The sequence below is a fragment of the Sturnira hondurensis genome, unplaced genomic scaffold (genome assembly GCF_014824575.4).
Source record: "Sturnira hondurensis isolate 20B ecotype Veracruz unplaced genomic scaffold, ASM1482457v3 Scaffold0007217, whole genome shotgun sequence".
In the NCBI taxonomy this organism is placed as follows: Eukaryota; Metazoa; Chordata; class Mammalia; order Chiroptera; family Phyllostomidae; genus Sturnira; species Sturnira hondurensis.
Genome location: NW_028079848.1, coordinates 4,905,462 through 4,927,301, shown reverse-complemented (window position 1 = coordinate 4,927,301; position 21,840 = coordinate 4,905,462). Strand labels below are relative to the sequence as shown.

The 21,840-nt window shown below is 48.1% G+C and overlaps 10 non-coding genes across 10 annotated transcripts; 7 read left to right on the top strand and 3 right to left on the bottom strand.

The window, feature by feature from the left end:
• Positions 1-5,272: 5,272 nt before the first annotated feature.
• TRNAW-CCA (transfer RNA tryptophan (anticodon CCA)) lies at positions 5,273-5,344 on the top strand. The gene has a single exon. It is a non-coding gene; the product is annotated as a tRNA-Trp (tRNA).
• Positions 5,345-6,285: 941 nt separating this feature from the next.
• TRNAM-CAU (transfer RNA methionine (anticodon CAU)) lies at positions 6,286-6,357 on the top strand. The gene has a single exon. It is a non-coding gene; the product is annotated as a tRNA-Met (tRNA).
• A 3,133-nt stretch (positions 6,358-9,490) lies between these two features.
• TRNAR-UCG (transfer RNA arginine (anticodon UCG)) lies at positions 9,491-9,563 on the bottom strand. The gene has a single exon. It is a non-coding gene; the product is annotated as a tRNA-Arg (tRNA).
• Positions 9,564-11,256: 1,693 nt separating this feature from the next.
• Positions 11,257-11,328, top strand: TRNAW-CCA (transfer RNA tryptophan (anticodon CCA)). The gene has a single exon. It is a non-coding gene; the product is annotated as a tRNA-Trp (tRNA).
• A 2,008-nt stretch (positions 11,329-13,336) lies between these two features.
• TRNAG-GCC (transfer RNA glycine (anticodon GCC)) lies at positions 13,337-13,407 on the top strand. Its single transcript has one exon. It is a non-coding gene; the product is annotated as a tRNA-Gly (tRNA).
• Positions 13,408-14,292: 885 nt separating this feature from the next.
• Positions 14,293-14,374, top strand: TRNAS-UGA (transfer RNA serine (anticodon UGA)). Its single transcript has one exon. It is a non-coding gene; the product is annotated as a tRNA-Ser (tRNA).
• A 542-nt stretch (positions 14,375-14,916) lies between these two features.
• On the top strand, positions 14,917-14,988 carry TRNAQ-UUG (transfer RNA glutamine (anticodon UUG)). Its single transcript has one exon. It is a non-coding gene; the product is annotated as a tRNA-Gln (tRNA).
• A 2,707-nt stretch (positions 14,989-17,695) lies between these two features.
• Positions 17,696-17,777, top strand: TRNAS-GCU (transfer RNA serine (anticodon GCU)). Its single transcript has one exon. It is a non-coding gene; the product is annotated as a tRNA-Ser (tRNA).
• Positions 17,778-20,427: 2,650 nt separating this feature from the next.
• Positions 20,428-20,500, bottom strand: TRNAR-UCG (transfer RNA arginine (anticodon UCG)). The gene has a single exon. It is a non-coding gene; the product is annotated as a tRNA-Arg (tRNA).
• A 1,072-nt stretch (positions 20,501-21,572) lies between these two features.
• Positions 21,573-21,644, bottom strand: TRNAM-CAU (transfer RNA methionine (anticodon CAU)). The gene has a single exon. It is a non-coding gene; the product is annotated as a tRNA-Met (tRNA).
• Between the last annotated feature and the right edge of the window lie 196 nt (positions 21,645-21,840).

Genomic DNA, 21,840 nt, shown 5'->3' with positions numbered 1-21,840 from the left:
CAGACGGTGACCTGTGGTTGTCCTTCCCTAACCGGCCCTTGGGTACAGTCACAACTGGAGACCCAATGGTGCAGAGCACGAAGGAAAGTTTCCTCTTCTCCCAGTCGTGCCTGCGTGATGCTTGGGACCTGTGCCTCCTGTGACCAGGGTCCCAAGATTTCCAGTGACCGTTGGGAGTTCAGGATTGGTCGGCGGCGGGCCGTCCAGCCAATGGCATCCCCGAGCGTTCCATCCTCACCAGTTGCTAGGTAAAATACAGAGATAATGCCTAGGCTTTAAACTGGCACAACCGGGAATAAGAGCCTTTTGAGATCATCTGCTATTTTAGTTTCCTTTTCTCTTCTCAGAAGCAATGCATTTCTTTTTTGCACAGTCTGGTGTCGCTGCCAACTATTGACGCAGACACCTGTAGGCATACCTTGTGGACATCTGTGTGCGCGGGGGTGGGGAGCGCACAGTTGATAAGGGGAACGCGGTTTCTAAAGCCAACGAATGTCCTTCAAGTTGCTGGGCTTGTGGAGGGAAGGGAAGAGACTGGGGGGGCGGGGCGCACCGGGTGGAGCTGGGTGGGGGCGTGGCAGAGGGAAGAGGCCTGTGGTAGAAGGTAGAGACAGACAGCAGCTGCAACCGCTGTTAAGGAAACCTTGTGTCTCAGGAACTGGGGAGTGAATGACATGAGGACCCCGAGTGAGAGGCAGAGCCCGCTCCTTCCCTCGGGACGAGCCCCCAGGATGATGGCAGCGAACAAGGCTCAGTAGAGGGTCTGGTTGGGTCCAGCACCCTACTGGACCCACATATTCTCCCATGCGCCAAAGATCGGGCCATTGGGTGCATTTCTTGTAGAATAACCTTTTCAAAGCACGGCCATAACATTTTCCACCTGTGCCTGAACACTTCCTCTGGAGCCCTGGAGTCCCTCTGACGCCATCGACGCTGCAGTCAGCTCACGAGCAAGGGCCCCACCAGCAGCGACTTCACAAACTGGGGCTCTGTCCCCATGTCATTCCCTTCTTGTTCCCCAACATCTGTCCCTGCGAGAACCACTCCTGATGTTCCCAGCCTGGAGGGGTCTCAGCTTCTTCTGACAGCAGCAAGGAGGGCCTCTTGGGTCCCGTCACTGCAGGGAACTCAGCTCCTCCAGCCCTCAGAGCCAGCAAGGGAGACTCGTCCCTGGATTCCCCAGAAAGGACCGAGCCTGTGACACACTGACTTTAGAACAGTGACAGCCGTCCTGGACCTCTAGTTACGGAAGTGAGAGATAATAGATTTGTGTTGTATCAGTCCATGAAATGTGTGGTTATCTGTCACAGCAGCAATACAAAAACAATCGGCAAGGATTTTGTGACAATATTTCAGTGAGGTAAACTGTGCATCTGTGGTGAGTTCATCCTGGGGGCTTAAAATCGAGAAGTGCAGTTGAAGACTGAACATTTTGGACAGAGTCACTGAACAAATGACACATGACACGCACATGTGGATAGAGGGGACACATGGTGAACAGTCACAGTGATGATGACGTGACCTTTACCCCACTGTCCAGAATGCATTCTCTGGGCCATTTCTAACCAACATCTCTTCTCTGTGTCCTCTCTGCACGCTCCCAACATGCCACTGTCTCCTGTCCCCCACCTGCACCCCCCGAAATGTCTCCTCGGTGTGAAGCTCTCACAGTCAGCACACGGCACTTCAGGTTGGATCTCCTGGGGTTTTCTGGCAGTTTCTGCCCAGCGTCTGCCTGCTGCAGGCTCCTCTGCTCCTCAGCCACACGGAGGGTGTGGCAAATGGCATCCTGATCCAGAAACACACCCACTGCAGAGAGTGTGGGTGGGGCCACCCATATTTCCTGGGCCTCCCAGCCTCAGCCTTCAATGCCTGGGTCTGGACAGGAGGCCGAGCCCAGTGTTTAAGGTCCCCAGCCCACCTTGGAGGTTTCCCTCAACCACGCCAAGAAAACCCACAAGAGTCCTGCCTTTGGTGAGGAAGAGGAGTATAAGAAGGGTTGAGGTTATCATTTTCCTGTTTCTGCCCCCAAATGTCCGTGCCCACCTGTGCTGTACAGTCACGTGGATTAACTGTCAGCCCTGGCTCTGCCCCCTGAGCTGCGTGATGTTCTGTTCTGCACAGTCTCCCTTTCCACAGACACCAGCTATGGAATATCTCAATTTCACATCTGTAAACCAGGGGTAAAACAGTGATCTCTGGGGTGGAATAAGACCAATGAGGGGTACACTGATCCCCAGGCCAGGTGCAGAGGAAGTGCCTGGTGTGATGTCAGACACCATGACCCTCTGTGCTCGGGGTCAGGCTGGGGCTCCACATGCTCTGGGGTCCACTGTCCCCTGTCCCAGCCCCTCTGGCCCAGGAGTCACTCCTCTATGGACAGAGTCCCTGGGTCCTGGACTCTGGTTACTGTCGGGTTTGGCCAAGGGGAGGTGCGGGCTGAACACGGGAAGGAGGGAGGAGAGGAGGCTCAGCACTGACCCCCACGCCCCCAGGGAGATGCTCCACCACAGCACCCCCTCCCAGGGGCCCCTCCCTGAGCCCCAGCTGCCTCCTCCAGGCCCCAGTGAGGCCTCCCTGTCACCTTGCCCTCGGCCCAGGGGTGGTCACAGCTCCCACTGCTGTGAGCCCTGGGGGATCATGTGTCCTTGTTGGCTTTCCTTAATGCCACCCAGCCGGTCACTGTGAACACATCCAGCTACATCTCTGTGTCATGGGTTTCTTTCACCTCTTCATGCTGTGACCTCTGACCCACCTCACTGCCCTAGGCCAGCACACCAAAGCCTCTAGGTGACGATTGTCCCTGATTCTTAAACACAGCCTTGAGCACTTTTGTCAGTAACAGCCAGAGTGACGGGAGCACCAAGGTCACCTCCACACTGGTGATCCTGTGGATTATAAAGGATCACCTGTCACAAGGCCACCAGGAGGAGTGGCTGGTGCTGCCTCATTCTGTGTCCCTGTTCCTGTCAGTCACAAGTGCCCGAGGTACAGTGTGAAGAAGTGCTCTGAGGGGTGTGTAGTCAGTGAACAATCTGGGCAGGTTGCGGGGTCGTCTGTGCTCTCTGACCTGAACCCCTGTCAGTGAATCAACACACCACACAGTCTGTTAGAGTCTCAGGAGTTGCTGCATCGTTTTTAGGTCTTATGACACCTTCTCCTCACTGTGGTCACCACTGACAGACAAACACCCCCCCAAACAGGAGGTCTGTTTCCTGTGGGTGTTCTGACCAACACACAGTCATCACCTCACTCAGTCCTTGTCCCAACCCTCACAGAGCAGGAATGACTGTGGAACACGCCATAACTGGAGGACACACAGGGGCAGCAGGGGCAGGAGCTTGGTCAGGTCATCCCCTCCCTCTTCCTGCAGCCCCTTCCTCCAGTTCCACCCCTCCTGCCTCTTCCTCCCACAGAGACCTGTGGACCCCAGGATAGTTCCTGTCCCTAGTCCCTGGGTTCTGGGGAGTAGGTGGCACAGCTTGTTGACCATGACCTCAGGTTACCCCCCAGAACTGTCCCCATCAATATGTGAAGAAGAAAGGAAGCAGGGGCCCTTGGGAATTGTCTTGGGGACACAAAGTGATCCACTCAACAGGCTGGAAGAAGGCCATTTTCAAGTCTGGAAGGAAGGAGACAAAGACAAGGACAGGTCTTTCTCTCTGTCCTCCCCACACCCACTGTCCTCACTGGGCCTCCTCTCTCCTCTCCTCAGTCTCCTCCAGTGTCCACTCTCCTCGTCCACAGCTCTGTGGACCAGGCTAAAACCTCTCCCAGTGCTGAGCTTCCCTCTATCATGATAGAACCACAGGGGACATGACCAGGCTGTGCTGAGCGTGGGCATCTGTGTCATCAGGGTGAGGGGACACTGTGTCTGGAAGGTCCTGAGTGTCTAGACAGGAGGGGGTGGTTCAGCCACAGAAAATGGGCTTCTGAGCTGGATGTGGTTACTTCTCACCCAGCAGGGAAATGGTTTAATTACTTTACACACAGGAGCCAGGAAACCAGAGAGCATCAGGCTCACTCACCTGCATAGGCCTGAGACTGCTCACCTGCAATGGAGACAGACAGTCACCTGAACTGTCATTTCTGAGTGGGTTCCTTTCTGTCCCTTGTGCCCCCCGTCATCTTCCTGTTTGCCCCCCATCCTCCCCACCTCTCCCTCTGCCTGTTTCCTCCCCAGCTCCCCCTCCTCTCCATCAGCTGCAGCTCAGGACCCCCAGGTGCCCTGCACCGGCTGTCCCAGGGTCACCACACAGGTGTCCTGTCCCTGTCTGTGCAGCAGTCACCTCACATCCAGGGTTTCACTTTACAAAGTTTCAGTTACCTTCTTTCAACCCTCGTAGGAAAGTGTTAAATGGAAAATTCCAGAAATAAACAATTCATAAGTTTTAAATTTCACATCACTCTGAGCAGCATCATGAGATCTTGTGCGGTCTGAGCAGTCCTGCGCCCTCATGCACCAACCCTTATTCCGACCCATCTACCCTGCGGACCTCCCCGCCTCCCCGTTAGTCACTGAGGAGCGTCTCTGTGACAGACGGACGGTTGCAGTATCACAGCGCTGGTGTTCAAGTCACCCCTATTTTACTTCATATGAGCCCCCAAAATGCAGGAACAGTGATGCAATGCTGGTGTGCGCACCAGCACTGACTTTATTTGAGCCAAACCGACGACATGGGCTACGGGGGCAAGACCTCCAATGCTCCTGAGAGTAAGTTTTGCAGCTTATTTTATGCATTTGAATTTAAGGAGCGGCCACATTTTGTTTCCTTTTTTTGTCGTTTTCCGTATTTTAAAAAAGAATAGTTCCAACATCTGAAATAAGCCGATTATGTTTGTTAACATCAACCACTCTATCTATGGAGGAAATTAACTACCGACAAATGGAAATCGGACCACCATCTCTGCTGAACCAGGCCAGCAATGTGGGCAAATGCATTTCAGCAAACTTCGTTAGCAGTAACTACGCCAGCATTTACCGAGAGAGAGCGCCCCCTGTTGGGGGTAGGCATCTCTCTAAGCACACTGCGCGTGTAAACTCACGGCAAGCCCATGGGGTCGAAGAGGAAAGTACAGATTCCAGTTTTCCCTCCACAAACGGCCGTCCTCTGGCGCACCCACCCTGCGGACCCCTTCCTTTCCGAGAGGCCGAGAGTCCTCCTCGGCCCTCGGTTGTTTATTTTCTGAAACCCTACCCAGCTGCGCGGTGCGCGCCAAATACCAATCCCACAGACCAGGTGGACAGATTGCAGGAGCCTGGGCTCTGGAAGACCTCGTGGCGCAACGGTAGCGCGTCTGACTCCAGATCAGAAGGTTGCGTGTTCAAATCACGTCGGGGTCAGCTGTGTTGCACCTTTTCTTGTCCTTTTTGACTGCCTTGGGGTGGGGGCGTTGGTCTGTAAAGTCAAATCCTATGCAGAAACAAAAGCACGCCTTTCCTTCTTTCCCTGACCTTGGACACCCTCCTTAAACATCTCAACAAAGTGAGTAAATAGGCAAGACTGCATAACATACAATATTGTTATTGTATTTGAAGGGCTTATTTCTGGGCCCATCGAGGCGTTTTGCAGTCTGTTATGGCAAACATTCTGAATTTCACCCGTCACCAGCCCGTCCAACCCTCCCGGGCTCCCCGCCACACTCAGACCCCAGACCGTCAGGGGGGCCTGCCGCGCAGCCCGCCCCTCCGTGCGGTAGAGAGAGGTAACTCGGCGGCAAAACCCCCACCCGCGAGCTCAGATTATAGGGGATAAGCTGGTACACTGGAAAGGTAGTCCTCTGTCTGGGCTAGAAGGTCCCGCAACACTGTGTTTAAATAACTCTATTTTTTTTTTTTTAAGAGAAGAAATGTGCGGACTTTTCCTCACCTGGGCCTCGAGAATCCGCCCCTCCCCCAAGAGATTATGCACCATCTATCGCATTACAGCATGGAAAAAGGGAAGGCACGTTTAGTTCATCCGAGTGTCCTAGTTTGAATAGTTTAGGATGACTAAATCGACATTTGGGATGTGAGCAGACACTTGTTACAGGTGTGGTGCACACGCTCACACAGTTACAGGGGTGGCTCACCGTGCCTTTGTGCTTACCCGATTTCTTATTAACTGTTTTCTTAGGAGTTAGTTGGAGACCACCGCTGAGGTATTGAGAAAAACAGATCATTAATCTGGAAAAAGAGGAAAGAAAAAAACCATTTAGTTCTCGAAGTTGGAAAAGACCCAAGGGGGGGGGGAGTGTCAAACCAAAAACAATCTGAATATTAATTACCAGGGCTTTGGCCACGGTAGCAGAGTGGCGCAGCGGAAGCGTGCTGGGCCCATAACCCAGAGGTCGATGGATCGAAACCATCCTCTGCTAGGTTGGCTTTTTGTTTCTCTTTCCAGAATAGATCAGCCTCAATAGGAGGCTGCTCTTACGGCTACCATGGGGACCATTAGAACAGGGAGCCAGGAGAGAACCTTCCCTGTTGTTACAAGTCACAAGTCTCGTGAAATGTTTGAGTCTTTAAATTACGTGTATGTACTTCATGGTTTATTGTTTGCACATTACAGATGCCCCCACCTTCCTCCTTCCCCCTCCCCCACCCTGCCCTCACCGCCCCCCCTTTCCTTTGGCCATCCGCACCCTGTCGTCGGTGTCTGTGGGTGGTGCATGTATGTTTCATCCAATCTCCCCTCCCCACTTTTTACCTTTATATAAAAAGGCTAACAACCTTTTTACATAAAGTAAAAACCCAACAACGTTTGCTATCCATTATGTGTATATTTTCTTTAGTGAGGTGACGAAGTCTTTGCATATGTAAGCATATGGAAACGTCACAAGAGAAATGCAAATTAAAACAACAATGAGCTACCAGACACACCTATTAGAATGTCCAAAATCTAAAACACTGACGACGTCAAATGCTGCGAGGATGAGGAGCAACAGAAACCCTCAGTCATTGCTGGTGGGAAGGCAACAGGGCGCAGCCACTGGGAAGACAGTTGGGTGGTTTCCCGGAAAAGTAAACAAACTCTTAGCATAAGATCCAGCTATTGCACTCCTCGTCATTTACACAAAGGACTTGACACTTATGTCCATACAGAACCCTTTCCACAGCTGTTTAGAGCATCTTTATGAATAATCACCAAAACTTGCATGCAAGCAAATACATTTCAGTGATGGAGAAATAAACTCACACACCCAGACAATGGAATATTATTCACCTTTATAAACAAGTGAGCTACCCAATCATGAATAGAGGTGGAGGGAACTTAACTGCATATTAATAAATGAAAGAAGCCAATCTGAAAGGAGGCACATTGCAGCAAAACCATGGAGACAGTAAAACGCAGCTGAGAATGCCTCTTTGGATCTTTTCTGGAAAACAAATCAGCAATATGTTGCAATAACTTTAAATAATCTGGCAAAGATATTCCTTACCGAGAGACACCCTGCTACTTCAAACACCTAGTGCAGTGCCTGGAATATAGTAAAGGCTCAAGAAATGGCAGCTGCTATAGTCACCATCGGTTTTAAATTCAAGAATGAGGACCCATTAAAATATTCCACGGGGAAGCCTATCTCTTGTCTCTTCACAAAACTCAAAATATTTTAAAACACCAGACAGAATATTTTTATCAGTGTACAAGTGGGGGATTCTGTATTTCATCAGTAGGTCCATTCCATGAGCAGAAGAAGGCCAGGGCATGATGGATGAGCCCCTGCTTAGGTGCTGATGGACTGGAGACCGCTGCAGCCCAGACTTCTCCTCTGGGTTCCAGAACATACAATTGTCCTCCTTATTTCTTTTTCTATCTGTATGGACCTCTCAGACGCCATACTTTCCAAATGGAACACTCCATCTTTCTTTCCAAATTCGACCCTCCTCCAATAACCCACATTTTTTGAAAGAAGCACCCAGATCAACCTCCTAATTATCTCTCTCTAACCTGACTTTTTTTCCCCTCAAGCCTCAGGCCCATTTTCTCAGATCAGGCTGTGGAATGAATTCTACTGAAGCTCAGATGTGAAGGATGCGTGCAAGTGAGCCCAAAGGGAGAGGGGGTTAGAACATGAGAGGAAATGCAGGAAGTTCTGTCTTGCTGGAGCATTGCTTTTTTAATTTTTATTTATTTATTTTTTGGAGTGTCGGCAGTGAGAGGTGGCTCTTTTTTGGAGCCCTGTGCTCTTCCTTCAGGGCCTTTGTTTAGGCAGGACAACTCTGCCAAGTCTTTTTTAAAAATTTAATTCAAATTTTTATTGTGAAAAAATTAAACATAAAAAGTGGAGAGAATAGGGAATTATCTGTGCACCCCATATTCAACAGTTGTTAACATTTTGCCAATAGTACTCTCAACCTGTAAACACGTCTTACTCAAAATGCTATGATGATAAGTATAAAATCTATCACTTCTTTATGGAAACATCTAACACCCACTTCTTCTTCAAGGGCCTCTGATGTGTCTTTTGGAGCCAGTTTTTCTAACTAGATCCAATCAAAGTTCATTTACCGAATTTGGTTGTAACGTTTCCTTGATGCCTTTTACTTTACAGCGGTCTGCCAGCGTTGTTTTTGCTGTTGTTTTGACATCGACTTGTTAAAAAGTCCAAGCCAATTGTCTCCTAGAATGTTTCACATTCTGGATTTTTTTCTCATTGTTCCCTCATGGCAACTTTTCGTTCATTCTTCTACTCTAAACTAGAAGTCCAATACAAATGACCGATGAGATGCCTTTAGTTGATTAGACTGGATTCGGGTGAAAACTTCTGGGTTGGCACCTGTACTTGATCCAGTATCTCCCAGGGCTTTTTCCCTTTGCAGTTCGCAAGAGATCTTGGGTCGGCCCTTTGACACCACGAATACATTGTTTCCCCATCATCTTCTAAGAAGTATAAGGTCCCTACTGCTTTTGCCCTGGGTCTGTGCTTTTTCTGGGGATTGCAGAGGGTGAGTTTCTAATTCCACCATTTCCGTGCGTTCGCTGAAGGGGACTTTTGTCAAACTTAGCGACTTTTTTCCTGCCCTTCTCTGCCCCAGTCTCTCCCAGAGGTCCCCAGGAGGCTGCACAACACCCCCGTTATAACAATCTTGGGTGCAGGTGGGTGGGCGCTAAATGGTGAGCGGGCAGGGAGAACTTGAGGTCCATGATGTTGTAGTTCTCAGGTTCGAGTGTGCAAGGGCCTGGCTCCGACAGCTGGTGAAACCCAGGCCCCCCGCCCCCCCCCCCCCCCCCCCCCCCAGGGTCCTAGCTTTGCAGCTGGAGCGAAGGACTGGCAGGAAAGCTTGCGTTACTAAGAAGCACCCAAGCTCTGCCTCTGGTCTGCGGACCTGATTTTTGCTAGCGCCGCCTGGAAAAACGGACTGCGGTGGCGTTACGGAGAGACAGAGAAATAGATAATTGCAGAGGGGGGAAGAATCGAAGGAAGAAATATGGAGGAGTAGAAATGCGTGGAGGATAAATGGCTAAGGTGGAAAAGATTTCTGACTTCAAAAGGATGTTAAAGGAAACAACCACGAAGGGATTCGAACCCTCAATCTTCTGATCCGAAGTCAGACGCCTTATCCATTAGGCCACGTGGTCCACTCACAAGCAGTGGTGTGGGTAGAAAATTTGATGGAATAATCCCGGAGCTCTAACTGTAGTGGCAACGAAATCATTGTTGCCAACCGAGGTGTTTCCCACGCTTCGAAACCCTTATAGTCTAACCAGGGAAACAAGCCGAACCGAAGAGTAAAAATGCGGCGAAGTCTCGACCGTCCAGGAGCGGAGCTTGAAGCTCCTAAGTCACTAAGGGCAACCGGGCACTTTAACTTTGCCTGGGGGTCGGGCAGGAAGGCGAGGAGGGGGAGAAACGCACTTCAGAAATCACACTTAGAGCAACTCCGGAACATAAATCCCAATAGGACAAAAAGTCGAGGAGACAACAGCGACACCCTTTGGTCATCTGGAAATCCGACGGAGGTGGGCCGGTTGGCTTGTCAGACCCGAGGCAGCTGACCCCCCAACGGGCCGAGTGCGCAGAGCGAAGCGGCGGTCGCACTTGCACTACACGCTTCGTGCTCACCCCACGCCAGGCTCAGGAACTGTCCGCAGCAGCTCCGCCTGGAAACGGCCCGTTAGGAGCCGAATCTGTCCTCGCCCCCCACCCCGCCTCCCCCCCACCTCCAGGACCTCACCCTGGGACGGCTTTTATAGAGGTGAGTACAGTGAAACGAGGTCCTGTGGGTGGGCCCTCATCCAAGATGACTGGTGTCCTTATAACACGAGATTAGGACACAGACACACAGAGAGAAGACCATGTGAAGACGCAGGGAGAAGGCAGCCAACCACACACCTGTCGGGAACGTGGACCCAGGACTCCCAGCCTCCAGAAGCGTGAGAAGGTGAGTTTGTTGCCTGAGCCACCCAGTCTGTGGATTCGGTTACGGCAGCCCGGGCAAACAGCCACACCTGTCCCTGCCCCATCCTGGAAGGAGGCTGCACGTTTACTTTCTCGAGAGAGAAAAGGTTCGGGTCTCTGAACTAGGGCAGAGATTCTCAAACGTTTTCCAAACACAGCCTGCCGGGCCACCCCGACTTTGTGAACCCCTGGGCCCGGGTTTGCATTGCTAACAAGTTCCCAGCTGAGACCCAGGCTCCGGGTCCCGGAAGCACCTTTTGAGAACGACTGCGGGAAGGTCACTCACAGGGCTAGTGGGAAAAGCTGAGACCAGCAAATCCAAACTGTTTCCTTGTTGTGAACCGAATGGCACGCGCTCGCTGCGGAGACCAGAAGGCCCGCGGACACCCAGGAGCTGACAAGCCGCGTTTGCAGGGCGTCCGACGACCGGCAGGTGGCGAGCGCGCTGCCGTGCGTGCGCGCGCGCGGGGCGGCGTCCGCTTCAGGGGAGCCCGGAGTCCGGCGAACCTGCAGGAAAAGTCGAGGTGCCAACGGCGTAGCCGCTGCGTTCTTACTCCTGTTTCACTGCCCCGATGTAAACGCGATACCTACACGGTTTTTCTCAAAACGGGAGAATGTCAGCCTTAGAGACTGCTACGCTTCCCCCCTGAGGAGCATTTGGGTTGATATTTAATCTGGCCAGTGTCTTTGACAACCAAGCACTGGCGAAGCCATGAGTATTGCAGAGAAAAACAATCAAATCTACCAAGGAGAAGAAAGAAATCTTCACATCCTAGGGAAGAGAGAGAGAGAGAGAACGAGAACGCAGTATTTAGAGGAGAAGGAAAATTATTCAAATCTGACTTGAGAAGAGAAAAACGGCTCTTTCCCAGTGGCCTCGTGGCGCAACGGTAGCGCGTCTGACTCCAGATCAGAAGGTTGCGTGTTCAAATCACGTCGGGGTCAGCTGTTATTACCGTTTTGGGGAGAAATGGTAAATACTGTCCACTTTGCCACCAGACAGTGCCCAGTCTTCTGGTTTCCGTTTGTCCTTTGAGGCTTCTTTTCTCGTCTTTTAGCCGCCGAGGACCCTCCCCTTCGACGTGGGCCCCGGCTCTGCGTTCCCGGCTTCCTGCAGCCCCTTTGCCTGTCTCCCCGGGCCCCTTCCTGCGTCCTGCTCAGCGGCGCTCGCACCCCTATTCCTCCGGAGCCAGGCGCCCGGCGCCACCCTGGACGTTGCTTCCCAGTCCGATTAGGGATTCTGCTGGGCTTCCTCTCCTCGAACGTTACATCCCGTTTATCCTCTTCCACTCACGGCCACAAGGGCCTCCTGCCATCACTGTTGCTAACTCTTCCAGGGTCTCCTCCTGCTCAGTTATATTAGTGTCCACACCACACCTGTTTTTAAACAACAAATTGCAAGTCTTATCCTCACATTCCCCTGCGTATAGCGAAACAACCGATTGTGCGGATTAACCCTCTGTCGTACGGGCGCTTCTTTCTGTTTCTCAAACGCATGTGTCTCCTTCGGAGGGCAGGGCCGTTGCCCCAGTGATCTCCTCCGTGGGGAATGCTTGCGCTGGTCCCCTGCTTGAGTCAGACCCTCATCATCCAGCGGTCAACCCAAACAAGACGCCAGCTGCTCCTGGTAACCTTTCTTTCAGCTTTAGACAAGGTCCTCTGCCGTGGGCTCCCAGGCCTTTACCTCAGACATGTAGTACGTCCCCCCAAATCAGCCACACACCCGCAGGGGGCTGATAAAGTTTATTTGTATACGGGGACCCATGGAATGGAGGTCTCCCCATCGGCCTGGCCCACGCCCTTCACAGATCTACATCTACGTCAGCTTGAACTTGACAGAAACAGTGAAACCGACAGCAAATCCTAGAAGAAATTAGCTTTTAGTTAAAACTATTAAATTAGTCCTTCCAAGTGTCGTACCAACATTGTTATGCAGTCATGCCCTGTGGCCTTCACGTCCAGCTGGTAGGAACAGTATACTTTGCTCAAGATAACAGAAGAATGTAGCCTGCTAAGCACAGGATGTATAGCTCTGCTCCCCCCCCCCACCCCCCGCCCCAATTTTTAAGGTAAGAACTCACAGTCACTGACACAATCCCAAGATGTCTTGCAGACCTCTGTGAGCAGGAAAGACCACCTGGCCACAGTCAAGAAAACCCCGCACAGGATGCGGCCAAGAACTAAATAAATCAGATTAAGTAAATTGTCAAGGCTGGCACAGAAATTGACCAATCAGCACAGTTCACGACAGTGATCAGACATGATATTTTGCCTTTAGCCGCCCCCCACCCCCCACAGTAAATGTCTCTTACAAAAAGGCAACTTCCATTTGGTTTTTAGATCTCCTGTGTCCGCTGTTTCTAAAAAACAATCGGCGTAAAATAATACTATGTCACAGAGGCGTACTTTGGGATGGCAAGTTCTGCTCCTCTTCATCTGTTACTCTTCAAGAGCTACCAGTTTCCCGGAGTCTCTCCCATGTGTACCTGCCCTGTACATATCAATACACTTCTGTTATTTATTTCTCTGGTTAATCTGCCCTTGTTATTGGTAATCTGTCATTTGTTACAGGGTTCCCAACCAAGAATTTAGAATGGTAGAGGGGAACATTTGTTTCCCTTACCCACACCAACTTCTCTCTCAGAAAGGGAGATGGGAGTTGCTTCAGGTGACGGGATTTATGATGATTTATGAGCTCTTTTGGAAGCTTCTGCTTTTAGATAGATAAGGAATTTCAGAAACCCAAATGCTTTAACTCAAAATATTTTTTTTTTTGCCACAGTGGCTTATTTAGATTCCTTCAGCATGATAATGTACTGATCAAAGTGAGTGAAATTGAAAGAAATTCTTGGGAAGAGAACATGTATTCTCATTATTTTAATAGTTTAATGACCATGTAACTATACCTATAGACCAGTAGATAAGGACATATAAGAGAGACTGTACCAGGTGAGCATTGGTGGTTCAGTGGTAGAATTCTCGCCTGCCACGCGGGAGGCCCGGGTTCGATTCCCGGCCAATGCATCAGTTGTACCTTTTTCCCTCCCCACCCACTGCGAAGACATCGCAAGAAATATTTTAAAGGAGCTGTGTTTCTGGTATTTTGGGAGGGGTAAGCTGAAAAAGATCAAAGTTAACCTTCCTTTTGCAATTCCACTTTTATCAATTACATTAATTAGCATGCATTTGGTTTTCCAATAACCTGAAACGTCTTTCTATCAGAGCTCGGGTAAACTCTGATCTGAAGATTGAGCCTTTTGGAGGTGAGTTGTAGACCAGTAGTATTTGGAAGTGGAGTGTAGTCACGTACGGATATCAAGGTGTTCTTTCCATTTTTAAAAGCAGTCACTGAGATATACCAACCAGTCATTTACAAGAAAAAAACCGCCAAATTTATATTTTGAATAGTAATTGAAAGTGGAATAATTATGCATCAGCAGAGTGGTGCAGCAGAAGCGTGCTGGACCCATAACCCAGAGGTCGATGGATCGAAACCATCCTCTGCTATCTCTACTTGTTTTAGTTAAAAAATTCACCTTTTATTTCGGAAAGGGGATTAAATCAAGATTATCACTAATTATCAGATAGGGTCTGTGGACCAGTTCTACTGGAAACAGGTGTACTGTTTCCAGTCCCTAACTGCGGTAAAACCCTATTCACTAACCTGGCGATTCTTGTGATTCAGTGTCTCAGATTTGGGGAGCAGTACACCTGCCCATAATGTGCATGTCATTGTCAGATTGTTATAATTTATAAAAACTTCTGTAACTGACATTTCGCTATTCCAAACCTTGTTCTTTTTACCACGATGACAGACATTCCAGAACAGTTATCAAACAGAAAGAGCCATGTGTAACAGGAAAGGTAGTATTTGTCATGGGAATTTATCCAGACATGCAGCAGAGTCTTGTAGTCGTGGCCGAGTGGTTAAGGCGATGGACTTGAAATCCATTGGGGTTTCCCCGCGCAGGTTCGAATCCTGCCGACTACGTAGTTGCCTTTTCTTTCTTGGTACATCATCATCTGCTGGACCAGCTGTAGAAACTCGAACTCGAACACACACTAAAACAACACCAAACACAGTTTTTTTCTGGTTACTATTCTGTTTCTCCATAAGATTGGAAGTAGATAGTTCTACTTTACTGTATATGCAACACAGAAAAGAGTAAATATAACAAAAAGTATCTTTTATTACACCTGCATTCAGTCCGTTGGGAAATGAGGATAAGCACAATAAAGGAAGTGAAAAGACTTGGAGGTAAACATTTTTTCTAAATTCCGGAAATTGCCTGGAAATACAGTTTTGATTTTGCAAGTAATGCTGTTACTCAAACCCTCTGTAGACTGGAGAAGAATCCCAAGCCAAAGTGAACTCTGTTCGGCTTTCCACCTGATAGAACTGTTGCATCCATCTTCTGGATGCTACAGCATCTAGAATCTTCAGCGTCTCTAGGAGAGAAATCACCTTAAAGAAACTCACGTGACACACAGCAAACGCATTGGGAAAACAGTGCAAAGGAGCCTTGTGTCATTGGCCCCATGGTGTAATGGTCAGCACTCTGGACTTTGAATCCAGCGATCCGAGTTCAAATCTCGGTGGGACCTGTTGTGTCACTCTTTTAGTGTCTTCCTCTTTCAAATCACCTTTGCACCTGGATGATGGACTCATATCCATTCCACTGTCCTGCACAGCAGGACCACGCCTGCTTCTGGATTCCACATCTGTCCATCCTTAACCCTTTCACCTTTGTTAGGCCAGAGGTCCCTGAGATCCTGGTAAATTAGGTTTTCTCCTGGATGCGTAAGCATTCACGTTTCACATCTCAGACCTCATTTCCGGGTTTGGCTTCATTAATTTGTAATATGCGCACTCGGCCTGGAGAAGTTCGCAGTGAGTGTAAACATAAATGTTTTTGTTTATCTTGGAGCCTCTGCTGCCTGTGATACAGTAGGCTTTTTAAGTTAATATGTTTTAAACTAAGGCTATAGTTCACAAAAATAGTAAAAATGACAAGCTATGTAAGGAATATTTATAGATCTTTCAACATACCTTTGAGAGGCCTTATGGAGTAATGGTCAGCACTCTGGACTTTGAATCCAGCGTTCACACTTCAAGTCTAGGTGGGACTTGACGCACTTGTGGTGACATTTTCGGCGGTGTTTCTCTCCTACCGCTGGTGCATCCTGGGCTATTCACATACCCTTCCCATGTACCGAGCACTGTGTGAGTCCCTAGTTTTTTCTCACACTTCTGAAAAGTGTCCTATATGTATCACCTTTGTGCTCTTATACAAAACTCCCTTTCTCTCTTTTTCAGTTTAAGGTCAAGCAGACTTTACTTAGAATTTGATTTTCCCTTTTTCTCTTGACACCTACTCTTGCCTGGGTTCCTAAAGTCAGTCAGATCCTCAAGTTATTTGCATGCCCAGCTGTTAGAGGCCCCTCCCACAAATCTTTCTTCTCTGAAGCCCCCTTGAACGCTATTGGCCGGATGCAAGAATATACATAAAATTTGTAGTAGAAAGCTCCCCATAAAGTACCCCATGGTTAGTACTCTGGATTCTGAATCCAGCCATTTGAGTCCAAACTTCTTTGGGACATCAGCAACATCTTGGTGATTTCCCTCTGTGGGTCTGAATCACTAGCTCACCTTAGAGGTGTACACACTTGGCTACTGATTACTTCCACACCAACAACCCATTTGACAGAAAGCCACAGGCCATAAAAAAATTGTCTTGCATTTGAGCGCTACTCCTACTTACAGTTGCTGTCCCTTTTTTCCCCCCAGAGTCCCTCAGGTCCTGACAAGTCAGAATCCTGGCCCCAGTGATGAAGAGTTTATATTTTACAGTCCCCAGTGCAGGCCCTTCCTTTCATGGAGCCACTTAAAGGAAAGTGTTCCATCAGCTTCTACACACTAACCCCTCGTTGAAGGAGTTCCGGCTGTACAGCGGCACTGTGGCCTTGAACATCTGAGAGCCTCCAAGGCCCCTACCCACCACGGGCTCTGCTCACACTCCTTAAGCGAATGGTTGCCTACATCCTTGTGAAGGTAAACAGATCTGTTACTAGTATGCATCAGTCTTTTAGTGCAGAGCCGACTTCAAGGTACTCATAACGTAATGGCTGGCACCTGGACTGCAAATCTTCAGTGGAGTTGTCTCAGCCTTGGTGACCTTGTCCTCAAGTTTTCCCAGATGAAGATTACACACTGGTCTGTACACACAGTGCCTTAGACTTGAACTCCCCACACCCCTCATCAGCATTCAGTGTCTTGCTCTTTCCTCTGGCTGTTAAATAATGCTGGCCCCTGGGATCCTTCTATCAAATATAAACAGTCTCACAGAACAGGAGTGTCAGACAAAGTCATTCTCTGATTGTAATGAAAGCAGATGGAGACAACAAACAAACAAACAAACAAACAACAAAACATACTCTCATCTAAGAACGGACAGTAGGAAGTCACTGTGCAAACCACAGTACCAAATATCTTCTTTCAACTAAGATGAGAGGCCACTAGCTTTACAGCTGTAGCTTCATTATAGTCTTACCTTCATCTGGATAACGTGTATTAAGATACTCAATCACAGAAGTATGCTCTCCCTTCCTGAAAGTGTCCAACCCAGAACAAAGCCCAGTTTTCTTTCACCCTCCCCAAATCACCCACCATAAGACAAATGCTACGAAAAGGACTTTAAAACAAAGAGATATCACTGATGTACAACGTTGTGTAAATTTAAGCTGTACAATGTATTGATCTAATACAGTTTTATATCGCAATGCAATTACCACATCAGCATCAGCTAGCATGTCCATCACATCACACAATTATTAACTCTTTTTTTGTAGTGAAAACATTTAAATATGGCCTTTTAGTATCTTTAAAGTACATAATGCAGGATTGTTGATTATAATCGGTGTGCTGTGCGTTTGATCTCCAGAAGGTACGTATCTTCTAACAGCAAGATTTGTATTCTTTGAACCACATCCCCCCGTTCCCCATCCCCCAAACAAGCCCCTTATAACCACCATTCTACTCTCTGTTTCTGAGAGTTTGGCTCTTTAAGGTTGCACATTTTTCTTTGGAAGTGTATTTTGCCATTTTTTTTCAGGTGCACATCCTGCCCTTGCCCTTTTTTCCCGGGACTGTAGTCTCTTCTTTATTTTTCCCCCTTTATCAAAGCAGGGGTTATTCATACAAACAAAGGCGTCATTTTCACTGATGAAAGCTTGAGAAAAAGTAATCGAAATTGCAAAACAGGACTCTGTTGACTAAAGAAATGTAATATTTAGTCAAAACCTTACCGTGGCGGACGAGGTGGCCGAGTGGTTAAGGCGATGGACTGCTAATCCATTGTGCTCTGCACGTGTGGGTTCGAATCCCATCCTCGTCGTTTAGCGCTCCACTCCGTAGTGGACGCTAGCTAGGTTTTACCGCATATCAGGGCTGTTTTAGTGCTTTGTCAACCGCCTATTACGAACAGTGGACAACACGTCAGAATCCCCCTGGGGGGGAGGGGGGCGTCCAATGGTGCGTGTGGCGACAGGTTATGCTGCCGTAGAAATGCGAGAATGGGGCGTTTGAGAACTGTGGCCACACCCTCCTCTGCTCACTGCCCCACCTGGTTTTAAGAGTCCTGAATTGGCAATTTTTTGTCTCACGGGCTTTGCTTTTTAAATCTCAGGCACGTTTCCAAGCTCAAGGCTCTTTCTGGAGACGTTATCGCTCTCTACCTTTTTAAACTTCTCCATCAAACCAGCTTTGTCTTTCCCCCAGGAGCAGAGACTGCCCACACGCGGCGCTTTTGCTTATGTCGTTCCTTCTGCCAGGAGAGTCTCTGCCTCTTTCCGGTAAAGTCCTTTTGAGGATGCAAATCAAACATTTCTTTCCCGTGAATCTGCCAAGGAAAGCATTATTCTTCTTTTTATTTTCGTTTAATTTAATTTAAATTACTATAATGTGGTTTAAATGGAAATCTAATTTAAAATCAGTTGATTTAAACCGAAGATCTTTCCCAAACGTTCCTGCCTCTATTTATTTCTCCTTTCTTTCATTATATCCTGCCACGTACATCTTGATTTTAGCACACGGTCCCATGGAAATCTCATCCATCACCTGTTTTCACCTTAGAGTAAACTACAGCAAGGGGCCAGGCACACAGCTGGGAATGGCAGAAATTGAAGCGGCAGTAGAGATTTTCTCTGAAACTTTCCCTCTCTCACTTGTCTCTGTTTTGCAGATGAGGAGACTGAGGTAGAGACAAACCCAGTCTTTCCTTTTAAGGATGATGGGAACCAAGTTCCTCTAGATCAAGCATTTGAGGCAATGTGGTCTTTCCGACCTGTTCAGATCCTTCGACTGGGACTGTAACTTTGAGATCCAGAAAATTCTTCTGAAGTACACTTGTCATAAGCCAGCAGAACTTCCAAGGCCTCGTGAAAATTGAGGCCTAAGAAGCATGGATTTTAAGGCAACATCTGTTTTTGAATTTCACCTAACACTATATGGCTTCTATAGTATATGTAGTTCAAAGATGGATGACACACTTTAACCATTTAATCTCAGAAACAAAAGCTCAGGAGGTGATGCCTCAAATCGAAAGCCAAAGTGGAATCTTCAGGAATCGGGTGATACACTTCATGTATTTTGTTTTTTCTCCAACAAAGAATCAGAGGTAATTATTGCTGCTGTGGACAACGAGGCAGTCTCACCCCTCCTGCCACTCCCTCCCCACTTTACCTCCTTTGGAAAGAAGGTTCTCAGGGTGTGTACCACCCTTTCACATCCTGTGTCTCCCACTTTGCACACTGTCAACATCCAACAGACAGTTATAGACACTTAAGTGTGTGTGTGTCTGCCTGTGGTGGCAGGCCATGGGGTGGGGGGTGGGGGGTGGGGGGGACTGAAACGTCAACCAGGCAGAATAGACCAGGGTGTCGCTCTTTTTAATACACATTAAAGGGTGATTTTAAATGTTCCCCTCTCTTGTATTTCCCGAAGAAAGCAGGCAGATATGGGGCAATCCTGCCTCTGCCCCTCACCTCTTTCAAATTCAAAGGGTCTGTTTTTTCCTAAAGAACAGTAAAGAGGGAAGGAAAGAGGAAAACATTAAGTAGAAAAGAGCTATGTCTCTTTGTTTTCTCTGTACAGCCTGGACTTTACTGATGACTAGAGGAAACCAGTGAGACAGGAGCTCCTAGAGGCTGGGGAAGGAGCAGTCCCTCCCCCCCCCCTCGTTGTTTTAATCGTTCATTGCTTTGACCTCTAGCACGAGAACTCAGGGACTCCAGATTTGAACTGAAGTTAGATCTGAAATCAAACACCATGTCTTACCATCTTACCATGACGTCGACAGTTGGAAATTACTTTTTCTGCATCCTAAATTATTAAATTCAGTTATTTAGGTGCAAAAATGTGTGTATGTTTCGCACAGCAATTTTCTCTGTTGTTGTTTTTTCTCTTTTCTTTCTCACACCCACTGTAAATCCCTGGGCTCTTTTAATGGACTTAGGTTGGAACACAAGCTGTTCTCATCCGTTTGATGGCAACACAACCAAAGGAAGAGAAGGAGAAGGAAAAGGAGAGCAAGAGTGAACATGGACTCCACAGCAGCCAGAACTTCAAAAGCAACGGGGACTCAGACTGGAAGTGAAACGTGAAGAAGAGATTGTGGCCTTCGAAAAGCAGCAGGTCTCCCGCCGTGCTCAGACTCAGCAGCTGGGGAGACCCCCTCGGTTGGCAGATCCGAATTCCCTTTTCCGAGTAGCTCAGGACAAGCTGAGCCTGTGAAAATGAAACTCAGGCACTCAAAATCCAAATTTGGGGAGACCTCCAGAGCCCCCAATGTATTGAACGGCCTTATTTCCTTTGACTTTCAGCCTCCCTTCACCCTAGACACTAGTTTCCCCAGGACCAGGGAAAACAATGGAAAAAAAGTGAATCTGGGAGGGCGATACTTGTCTAGGTAATAGCTCCATATACCCTCATTGGGAATAAGGCAGTTAAATTTCACAGGTATGTCAATATGCAACTGGAGTTAAATTTAACCACGAAGGGATTCGAACCCTCAATCTTCTGATCCGAAGTCAGACGCCTTATCCGTTAGGCCACGTGGTCTACAGAAGTACCACCTCCTGAACTGCTTAGGGAGAACAATGAGCTTCCAGCCAGCCCAGAGTCCCACAAGTCGTGTAATGATGCAAAGACGATGCTATCCCCACTTGACGTCTTTAGAAAGATGGAGAATCTAGGTTATGTGAGGTCATCTGGGTCACGGAGCCGGGATTGCAGCAGGGTTCAAACTGACAATCATTTTGGTCTTGTGGCATATGGGGCCTCCATGGAAAGAAAAGTCATTTTTTGGGTTAAATCTACCATTTCCCTGAGCAGAAAGACTAGAATTTATGGCACCTAAAATATGCTCAAGTATTGCATCCTGTCTGCACCAAGAGATAGTTTCTAACAAGCTAAGTCATTGTTTCTTCCTTATGAATACTCACATTCACTATTTTCAGACTCTAGGTACTTGAGATAATAGCTGGCTGGACAGTTGTCATGGAAACCGCACCCGGAAGGCAGCGTTACTATTAAACAGCTTCTGCAGGATCGTCCCTCTCGCCATCCAGCACGGGTAGCCCCAACTTCCCCGCTTCCCATGCTCTGGTGCTTTCTCTGTGATAATGTGACATCAGAGCACTTTTCTCCCCGTCTCTGTCCGATTATTGGGAGCTTCCATATATTGACAACAACACCCCAGTACAGTCGGGTTACAAAAACCTCAATTGTTAACAATATTTACATTTAATAGATTAATCTACACAAAAAGGTGTTTCAATACAATCATTCTATGGACAAGATATTTATAGAATTTATAATTCTTTTCCCTTGACTTTGAGCCTCCCTTCACCTAGAGTGCTTAGCCCGCTGATGTGATATAGATTTAAAACTGTATCTGGGATGGCTGCTTTCAAGCTTGTCACTGCACTTCAGTGCATATCCTCATTCGAAGATAATGTCAGCATTTTTCATTGAAGACGCTTCCCTAATTTTCTTAAATGCAAGACCCTGGGAGTATTGGCCCTGCAGGCTCATTTGTGGAGGCTGTGTTTTTTTTGGTGTTGTTTTCTTTTCTTTTTTTATTGTGAGATTAAGTTGTGGAATTGTAACTGCAGGTTAAAAAAACAGAGGATAGCAGAGGATGGTTTCGATCCATCGACCTCTGGGTTATGGGCCCAGCACGCTTCCGCTGCGCCACTCTGCTCCACCGACTGCTAGCTTCATTATTATACCTTTAACACTACTCGGAAGTGACTTACGCACTAACGTTGCACAAAAGAGCTCGGGGTGGGGGCGGTGCTTAATTTTAATACCTTCGCTACCACAAGTTGCCAATTCCGTTTGGAATAATTTCGCTACCAGGATAAAAAAGAACACAAAACGAGCAGCAGAGAAGTAAA